Genomic DNA, 9,635 nt, shown 5'->3' with positions numbered 1-9,635 from the left:
CACTATTTTTAGATTAGAACAGCCCCAACACGGTCCAAACGGAACCTTAACATTAACATATACAATTCCTTCACTTTTAACACATAATCCATAACAATAATAGCAACCACAACAACAATCAACCCAATCTAATTTTAACAACTCCAATTCTGTCCATTTCAATGTCAACACTAATCATGCAATTTTCTTACTTCCAATTTCATCTAATACAAATTAATCTCTCCATTACAACACCATTAACTTCAAATACACCATAAGAAGAAGAAATCTTACCTCAAATAAATTAGGACAGATCCCACAATTACTTGCACCAATTGCACAACTTCTTCTTCTTCAATTTAAATCCTAAGGTTGCTGCCTCCTTGAACGTGTAGAACACTTAGAAAACAAGCTACAACTTTTCCTTTACAAAACTTGAATTGGCCGTGAGCTTGGTGGCTGCCTTCTTGGATGTTTAGAACACTTTTGGGAATCAAAATCTCCTCCCCTTTTATTTCTTAGGGCTGGCCGTGAGCTTGGCAGCCATGGTTGTTGCTGATTTTCTTTCAAGAAGTGTGATGAAGAAGATGAATTATGAAGGTGAAGTGATTAAATGAGTCATCCATTTGTTATATATATGCTGCCCATATTGATGATACATGTCCAGCCACAATGACATGTGTCCCACTCAACCAAGCACCAATCAGATTCAGCCACATTTTATGGGGCCCACTTAGTGGTCTAATTAACTTAATTAATCTTAATTAATCACTAATCCCCACTTGATAATTTAATCATGGTTCATTAATCCCTAATCTCCACTAATATTTCTATACTAATAGAAATTTGCAAGCAAGTCGTGCACTTATTAAAATCGAGGATTAAAAGTCCTTGTCTCATATCCATAAATAATCTTGTCCTTGAACTTATGTCGATTAGCTTACGAATAATTCATTGTACAAAAATACGGGATATAACACACATGCGCCATGATCCATCTTTATTTGGCACCAAGATAACGGGCACGACACAAGGACTCATACTTTCTCGCACAACTCCCTTTTTAAGGAGCTCATCCACTTGCCTTTGAAGCTCCTTAGTGTCATCCGGGTTGGCTCTATAAGCCGGTTTGTTTGGCAATTGAGACCCCGGGATAAAGTCAATTTGGTGTTCAATTCCCCTCAAGGGCGGTAACCCCTTTGGGAGTTCCGTTGGGAACTATCAGCATTTTCTAGACATGGAGGTGGAACATAGAAGAATTCTAAATAGTGACAAATCACAGATTCCATATCTACGAGTTTGAGTACATAAATGAAAATAAATCAAGCCAGATACATGGGAGAAATCAAAGCACAGAAGAATAGTTAGACATTTATGAACATCTACAAGATTAATATTCAAATCTGGATATATATCACGTGGAGTTTCATATCATTAGCAAATAAGAAGGCAAAAGGGGATACTGTAGCAGATACAAGCAGGATGATTCAGGAACTAACCCACGTTGGCACTGTCATATACTGGCGTCATGCTCAATACATATTATATGGGTTGTGAGTTTGCCCATCGCTTGAAGCAAACCCACATTTACTCTAACTTCACATGGCTCAACGTGCTGCCCTGCTTTCCTTGAAAGATTAAGAAACACTTAAAGAACCGTATTGTTTATTCAGTCCTCTTTTTTTAATATCCTTATTATTTGTTTAGTTTATTTACCTTCTCTGATTCGCTTTATCTTTGTTCTATATCTGGTTTCTCTTTTTGTGTCTTCTTTCCAAAAAATTGTGTTTTTCGATTTAAAGGGAAGATGTAACGAATGATTTTTGAAGTTTTCACCAACAAGGAGTATCATGCATTAACTTAACAAAACTCAGAAAATAATAGGATGATTCAATGTACAACATCAAGCTAGAGTCTAGGAATTCATCAGTAAAAAAAGAGTAGTGATTGAATAATATGAAAACTAATGTACATTCATAATACATTTGATTCTTTTCGTCATTTTCCTATCCAATCCTAACAGTACATGAAAGAATAGAACCAACAGCAGCAAAAGAATTTTGTTGCCTCTGTTAGACTGCTTTATTCCTTGATTCATTTACAAATGCCAGTCCCAGTCACAATGGAAGACATGGCAATAAATCAGTGAGAGTGAGTCAACACGAAGAGAGTGAATCAACACGAAGCTTTCTTTACAAATTTCCTCGTTGTATCTCCTATCAGAATCGCATTGATCTTTTTACATCTTCACAATAGACATCTCCTCTCACGTGGCGTAGACATCATTCTGCACCTGAGCATCCAAAATTTTGGGAGGTTCAGCAAGTTGTTTGGCGTGTTGCTTGGCCTGATGCTGGGACCAGTAGGCATGGGCAGCTAAGACTCTGTCTAGAAGTTCCTGGGGCACCAGCTCTCCCCTTCTTTGTTGTGGGGCAATGCTTGCTGTATGGACTAATGTCTTCCATTTATCCTATAATATCACATGGATAATGGCAACAATCATTAGCTTTAATAATACTTAACTAAAAATTCTCAAAGTTTATCCGGAACAACTCCCTTTAGCTTTTTATGCAACCATTCACAGCTGTCATAAGATCCAGTAAGCCATTATAATAAACAATTCTACAATATTATAAACCTGTTGGATCGTGAAAATTTGCAAAGCATCTTCTCATATGACAACAGGCCTATTTCATGCTGGCATAAATATCAAATACATGGTTTCCAAAGTACAGACAGTAACAGAACAGGACCCTTTTTTCAGAGCCAAGGATTACTATTTGGAAAGTTGAAGTGAGCACTTGTTCACAAAAAGATGGAAGAGTAGGCATGTGAGTAGAATGGATTACCAAAATTCTAAAATGAAAAGAAGTGCGTTCTAACTAGATGTCTAACCTTCAAGTCAACACAAGTTCGGTGATCGGCATTATCAAAAGCACGCGTTTTAACATCTCGCCACCTGCATCCCAAGATTTAAATGCAGATCCCGCGGGAATTACAAACTTCTAACTGTTCTTATTGTTCGTGAAAAGAATCCAATTTGTTTCCATACCTTCCAGTTCCAAGCTGCTCTACAGCTTCGACCAGCACTTCTACTTCAGCAACTGAGAATGGCCTCCTTGTCCTACGCTGTGAAAGTTCAGAATGTCTATTTTGATGATATACTGGAACCACAGCAAGTGCCTCTGCATTCATAGGAGGAACTACGGCCAAGGCTTTAGAATTTGGAACAGCTGATTGATCAATAGGATTTGTAGGTGACATCTCCAGTTCATGGTTACTCCCATCATGCTTGTCCAACTTAGTCTCTGACGAAACATAGCGAGGCCCCAGTTCCAAGATAGGACTAGGTGGACGCCTGAATATAAAAATGACTGATTAGACACGGTCAGCTATCCATAGAGTAGCCAAAACCTATTGTAACATTTCTTTCTCTTTTTCTTTGATAGCGATGCAAAGCACCATTATTCAAAAGCATACAAGTAATCGTCTTCCCAATAATACCTAGATAATTCTTGATCATCTAACGGACGAACTTTGGTGAAACTAGGCTCCAAAGTGAAACCCAATGTATCGAGATTGCCATTCTGGGAAATACCAGCCTGCTGTAGGGTTCTATTGTCATCTCTGACCTTCTTTCCTTGGAGGACCACCCCCACCCGTAATCCACTTCCCAGGATAGCTGTTACTGCTTCCATTACTGTTCTCTGTATAAAAGATAAACAACTGTTTATTTGATTTCCACTTGTCAGAACTGTCCTCTGTATTAAAGATAATGAACTTCGCACATAAAAATGCTTAATTAAACATATTCAGGGAGAGTGTACTGCAAAATGGAAGAAGCTTAAATGAATACTGTAGTTAATACCAAGTGCAGGATGCACCCACAGGGACTTGTGAATTTCTAAGAAGTGCATATTTACTCTGTGTTTGTACATAAGATCATCTTAATAGTGATCCAGTGATAACAAAAACAGTTGTACACATCAAATCCCTACAGCAAATGCTAAAATTCCTAGATGCATAAGGTCAAGTAATCTTGATTAAAGATCGAAAATTTTCCAGATTTCACAACGCATCAGAGATTAATGGATAAAAAAAAGAGTGCCTGCGAAGTACCTTCAGGGAACCAATTGTTTCTGTTTCAGGAACCTTAATATAAAGCTCTGGCACCTTGAAGGACTTAATGCTAAGTTTAACTGGAAAGGAAAATTTAAGGTCAAAAGGTTTTCCGAGAAAAAAGTGTCTGTCTAATCGAAAAAAGAAAGAAAATGATATAAAGGCGGCAAATGCAGTCTAAACTCAAATCTGAAGTCTCTTACCATTAGGATCCTTCTTCTGATGATTTCTAACTGAAGCTGAAACAACAGTCCCTGTAGAGATAGTATATTACTCAGTAAAACAGCATAAACCATGCACCTTCAACAGAAAGGATGATAATAAGTAAGGATGATAATAAGGTATTGACCTTTAGGCGGGATTACTGGAGAGGTAATAATATCTCCGTTGATTCCCTTTTCAGGTTTATTTGAAATGCTTTCACTACTGGCCTCCTGGTCATATGCCACAGCAAAGCTATGGTCGCAAAATTTCCTTTTCTTGGAAGGAATATCAAGCAGATGTCTTTCATTCCCACACATGTTTTTCCTTTTGCGATTAAAGGACTTCATTCCATCACCTAAAACACCAAAATCAACTAGTTAGAATATGGCATGAAAAGCTGATAAAATTGAGTAAGGGTATAGCTTATGCTATATAAATTCTCCACTTACTAGAGTAAGAACTCTCCCAGTCCTTCAACTTAGGAGCTACTTTCCAGTGTCTAGATGTAAGCATCTTCCTTATTCTTCTGTATGCACTATGTGATGTTGGCTTGAAGGTCCTTATCTTAGCGATACGCCTATAGCACCCAAAATATTTTTCGTCATCATCTCTAACACCTAACTTTACATTGTTCCTTGACTTCACAAAAGAAGCACAAAGAACGGGGTCCCTGTACAAGGGCAACTGTACACTACTGTCTGAGTTAATTAAGGCACTATTATTCACATTCTTTTCAATTGGAGCTTTTACACTGCAAGCATTCACCATAGTTAATTCAGTCTGTTTGCTGTCATCATCTAACTGTTTTCTAATGTCACATGGATCATCCTGATCTGGAGATCCACCTTCCACTTTGATTTGTAACTTTGCATCCGCATTGACCTCTTTGCTGCTTTCCATCTTCACGTCAGACAAGTCTTTTGTTAAGGAATTAGAACCTATAATAGTAGAAGAATGTTCTAAAAAGGATTTGTTTTCAGTATGATAAGGTTTACTGGAAACATTCTTGAAATTTTTCTCTTGTCTGCAGCTTCGGGTATACAAGTACTTTCTACACAACTCCCTTGGTTGAGAGTTTTATCATTTTCCATTTGTTCACGTTTAATAATATCCCAGCAATCAGCGAGCTCATCGTTTCCCTCTGGTGCGTCTGCATTACTCGAAGCAGAGCTTTCACTCTCAAGTAATAGTTTGCCGGCTACAGCCGCCAATAATTCAAATGCACATATTTGATCATCGTCCAATTTTTTACAGGGGCGTCTCTTCTGAAAGAAGTCACCATTTAGCAAAAAAGGTAGAGAAAAATAAGTAAACGCCTAATGTAATAAATTGAACATCCTTACTCTAGCTGATCTAGGAGCTTTAGGTATAACAGGAATTTGATAGCCACTGAAACCAAAATTCAGTCTCTTCTTTGACACCATATCTTAGGTAGCATGCCAATAAGTGGATGATCAAATGCAAAAATTTCACTTTGATCTGCACTATTAAAGAAAGTATGTCATCTACCATACCATAAATGGTAATCAAAAGCGAGACGTACAAAAATTCCAGATCTGGAAAAAAAATACAAGGACCTTAATTTAATGGTTATACTAGGGCACCACAACAAATCATTGTTACAAAAGTTTGACTATGGGGTTGCACTCTATTGCTCCCCACTTTCAATAGTGATGACAATTGCGAAAAAAAATTCAAATCTATATTACCATATGCGCAGAAAAATATAAATAAAAGATCAAATCCTAAATTATTGCAATCCGAGACGGATGCTATTTATTTTATGAAAATATTCACGGGCAGAAGAACTTATCATCTATTTTTGACACACAATTGGTTTAAGTGACAAATACGTGGAAAAAACATGTCTCAACGTAATAATATCATGAAACATGTTTAAGAACAATTCATCTTTCCCCACAAGTATATGTTAAAATGCTGATCATAGAACTGAAAAGGCACTATTATTTTCCTTTCCCTAAAGTCTTGAAAAATAGGATCTTTCGTGTTCCCACTTGCGATCAGCCAATAATGAGAAAATTAAAAAGAATTGTGCGACTTTGAGACGTGAGGGGATAAGAACTTGAAGACATTTCTTTAAAAAGAGACGCCCGATCAACCAAAGTCAAAACACTGGCAGTATATTCGATCCTCCTATTTTGCAAAAATGGAAACTTAAGTAAGTGCTTTCTAAACATATGTATAAAAAAGAACATATTTCATTTGATTTAGCCCTTTACGCAGGAATATCTAAGCAGCCTTGAATTTCACGCAACTAAATTAAGAAGAAAAATTCAGCAAAACTGATCCAGATCTAGGCGTGATCAACCTGAATTTTCCACCAGAAAACAAAGAGATTGCTAATATCCCAAACCCAGATCAAAAATAGTTAATACTGCCAAATCACCATAATTCAAATGCAGACCAGAGATGGGAAAAAGATAAGTCAGATCGAATTACCTGAGATTAAGAAAATCTACTTTTTGCCTTCCTTCTGTACAGATAATTTTGAATTCTTAGAATGTATATTTACTCGTTAAACATTTTTATCTTCTCTCTTTAGTTATTGTGTTATGTTAAGTGAAGTTTGTAGACAGAATTGAAAAATCTCCCTGGGCTTGGAAAAGAAAACTGTTGTAAAACCCCTTCCCTGTTTCTCTCTTCTTTTGCTATTCCCCACAAAGACGATGATGATGATGATGATGATGATGATGATTATGATGATGTGGGGTAGTTTTTATGGTATTGCTGTTGTTGATCTCAAACCAGACCATCCTGTTAAAACAGAGTCCGCAATCAAAATGACTCAATAAAAATTTAACTAAATTAAAATATTCTAAAAAAATTTGGTATAAAAGTATTTTAGGCCAAGCGGAAATACTTACGCTAAAGACTTAACTCGATGATTTTGTCGTAAGTAAGTGCTTTAGCGTAATATTTTACTACGCTAAACAATATTTCTCTCTCCCCTATAACGTAGTAAAATACTGCTTTACTGCGCTATATCACCCAACATAAAACCCCATCGGGTTCCACCACTGATCCCTCCAGTGGCAAAAAAAATTTCAAAAACGCCATTTGAGGCTATTTCAAGGTGGTCCCCACATCAAAATTTGTCGTTTTCTATTAATTTTCTATGAAAGTTTTGCATTCTCGATATATTCAAGTCGGAGTTAAAAGCATTCTGCTCAATTTTGGGAAAAAAGCGCGTACAACTCGATTAACACAACCCTACAAAAATCTTCGATTAAGGTTTTCTACTATGAACTTTTGTTATTATTTTGTTATATACATTATATTCTAAGCATGTTTAACATTTAATCGTCGTTAATTTCCCAAAAAAAAAAATCAAATTTCATTTTTTTTCGTTTGATCGGGCTGGGCAGTGGCTTTTGCCACTATTCCGATTTTTTTTTTTTTTGGCTAATTCATTATTTGTTAAATGTTTATGAATTGTTAATTTGTTAAATGTTTATGAATTGTTAATTTGTTATATGTTTATGAGTTGTTAATTTGTTAATTGTTTATGAATTGTTAATTGTTTATGAGTTGTTTAATATAGTAATGTACTATTATTTGTAAAATAGCAATTATTAATTAATTAGTTGTTAAATATTGATTATGAATTGATATTTTGTTAATTGTTAATGAATTATTATTTTGTTAATTGATTATGAATTGTTAAATATTTTATATTTTAAAAGCATGAATATATATATGTTAAATAAAAAAAGATTATCTAAACAAGAATAGTTAAAGTTCTTCTTTTAATATTTATGTTCACGGAAGTAAAAATTATTATAAATTTTATAAATACATACGTTAATGATAAAATGCAAAGTTTGTAGGAAAATATGCGGTCGACCAATATACTCTTTTAGTCTAATTTTATCATATTTGTATTGGCTATTTGGTCAACTAAAAATAAATCACATATTCAAAATAGAGTTCTAAACAAACATTACTGCTGAATTTCGATTCCCAAACTAATTGTCACGATCCAAACCGATGAGTCGTGACGAGTGTCTGACCTTTAGTGACCAAACACCCCTAAACACATATCTAAAACATACTGAACATCAAAGACCCATAAATGGTATAAACTGATCTCATAAGAGGGAAACATCAGAACTCTGTACAATCTGCATATATATACACAACACGCGGAAGAATCTAGGCAAGCCAGCCTAGGTCGCTACATAGACTATACACAAAAGAATAGAAGCCGACAAGGCTACATCGTCCGACTACTACATACAACCTGCCTACACACTTACTGAATGAAAACTCAGAAAGGGACGAACAAACTCCCCGTCATACCCATATGCATACACAAAGGGTGGCAGATACCAAAACCGACCGTAGCTCCGATCAAATGGAGCATACCGACCACGCTAGATCTAGATTCTACCGAGCCGGACCACCGTTCGTCTCTCCGTACCGCGGAATGAATGCGCCCCCGAGCAACGGGAGTCGAAGACGGATAATGTACCGAGTATGTAAGGCACAAGAACAACATATATACATAAGAATCATGCATAAGATCTGAACTCATAAACTGAAATAACTGACTGCATGTACTTGTATGAACTAGTATCTGCCTAAATCTGTATAATTGACAATGCCTATGTGGGCACATAATATGCATGCTCATGCCTATCGGTGATGGTCATGCATCTATATGTGTGTGCGTATATAACACCTGATATATTTGCGTATATAACGCCTGATGTATGTGCGTATATAATGCCTGTAAAGCCTCTATGGCATCTCATCATATCATAGCGGCTCCTCTGCGGCCATAATCAATATCATTATCATAGTGGTAATGCGTGTATAACGCCTATATCTCTTCATACTTTACATATATCTAATATTCGCGTATATAACGCCTTCGGTCACGGTCAATGTACATAAATATATAATGAATGTAATGTATGAATAAACCGTATTTACGTAGTCGGCTACATAAGACCGGGACCCATGAACAAGATCACTCATAAACGGGTAGATCGTTATATCCCGCAATTTATGCAATCTGATAATTCAAGACAATCGCGGGAAGACGATAAGTAAGGCCACATTTTATCTTGTTTGGCATGTGAGTCGCTTGTAAAAAAATTTAGAAGTGAATTAACGGGAAAGGCGTGGCATAAAGGGAAATTCGCAATATGACTGTGGAAATATGGAAGAAGACGGGGGCAAATTTGGAAATTGGAAAATAATGGGTTACATGAATTTCAAGAATTAGCCCAAAATATCATTGGGCTTGAATTTTTCTTTAAAGAAAATCAAAGGCCCAACCGGCCATGTAAAAGGGGTCCAAGCCCAAA

At 36.2% G+C, this 9,635-nt stretch overlaps 1 pseudogene; it reads right to left on the bottom strand.

Annotated features, from left to right (window-relative positions):
• Positions 1-1,878: 1,878 nt before the first annotated feature.
• Positions 1,879-6,995, bottom strand: LOC132050253 (telomere repeat-binding protein 4-like; annotated as a pseudogene).
• Positions 6,996-9,635: the final 2,640 nt, after the last annotated feature.

The sequence above is a fragment of the Lycium ferocissimum genome, chromosome 3, assembly GCF_029784015.1.
Source record: "Lycium ferocissimum isolate CSIRO_LF1 chromosome 3, AGI_CSIRO_Lferr_CH_V1, whole genome shotgun sequence".
NCBI classification, from domain to species: Eukaryota; Viridiplantae; Streptophyta; class Magnoliopsida; order Solanales; family Solanaceae; genus Lycium; species Lycium ferocissimum.
This window is presented reverse-complemented; position numbering and strand designations above follow the sequence as displayed.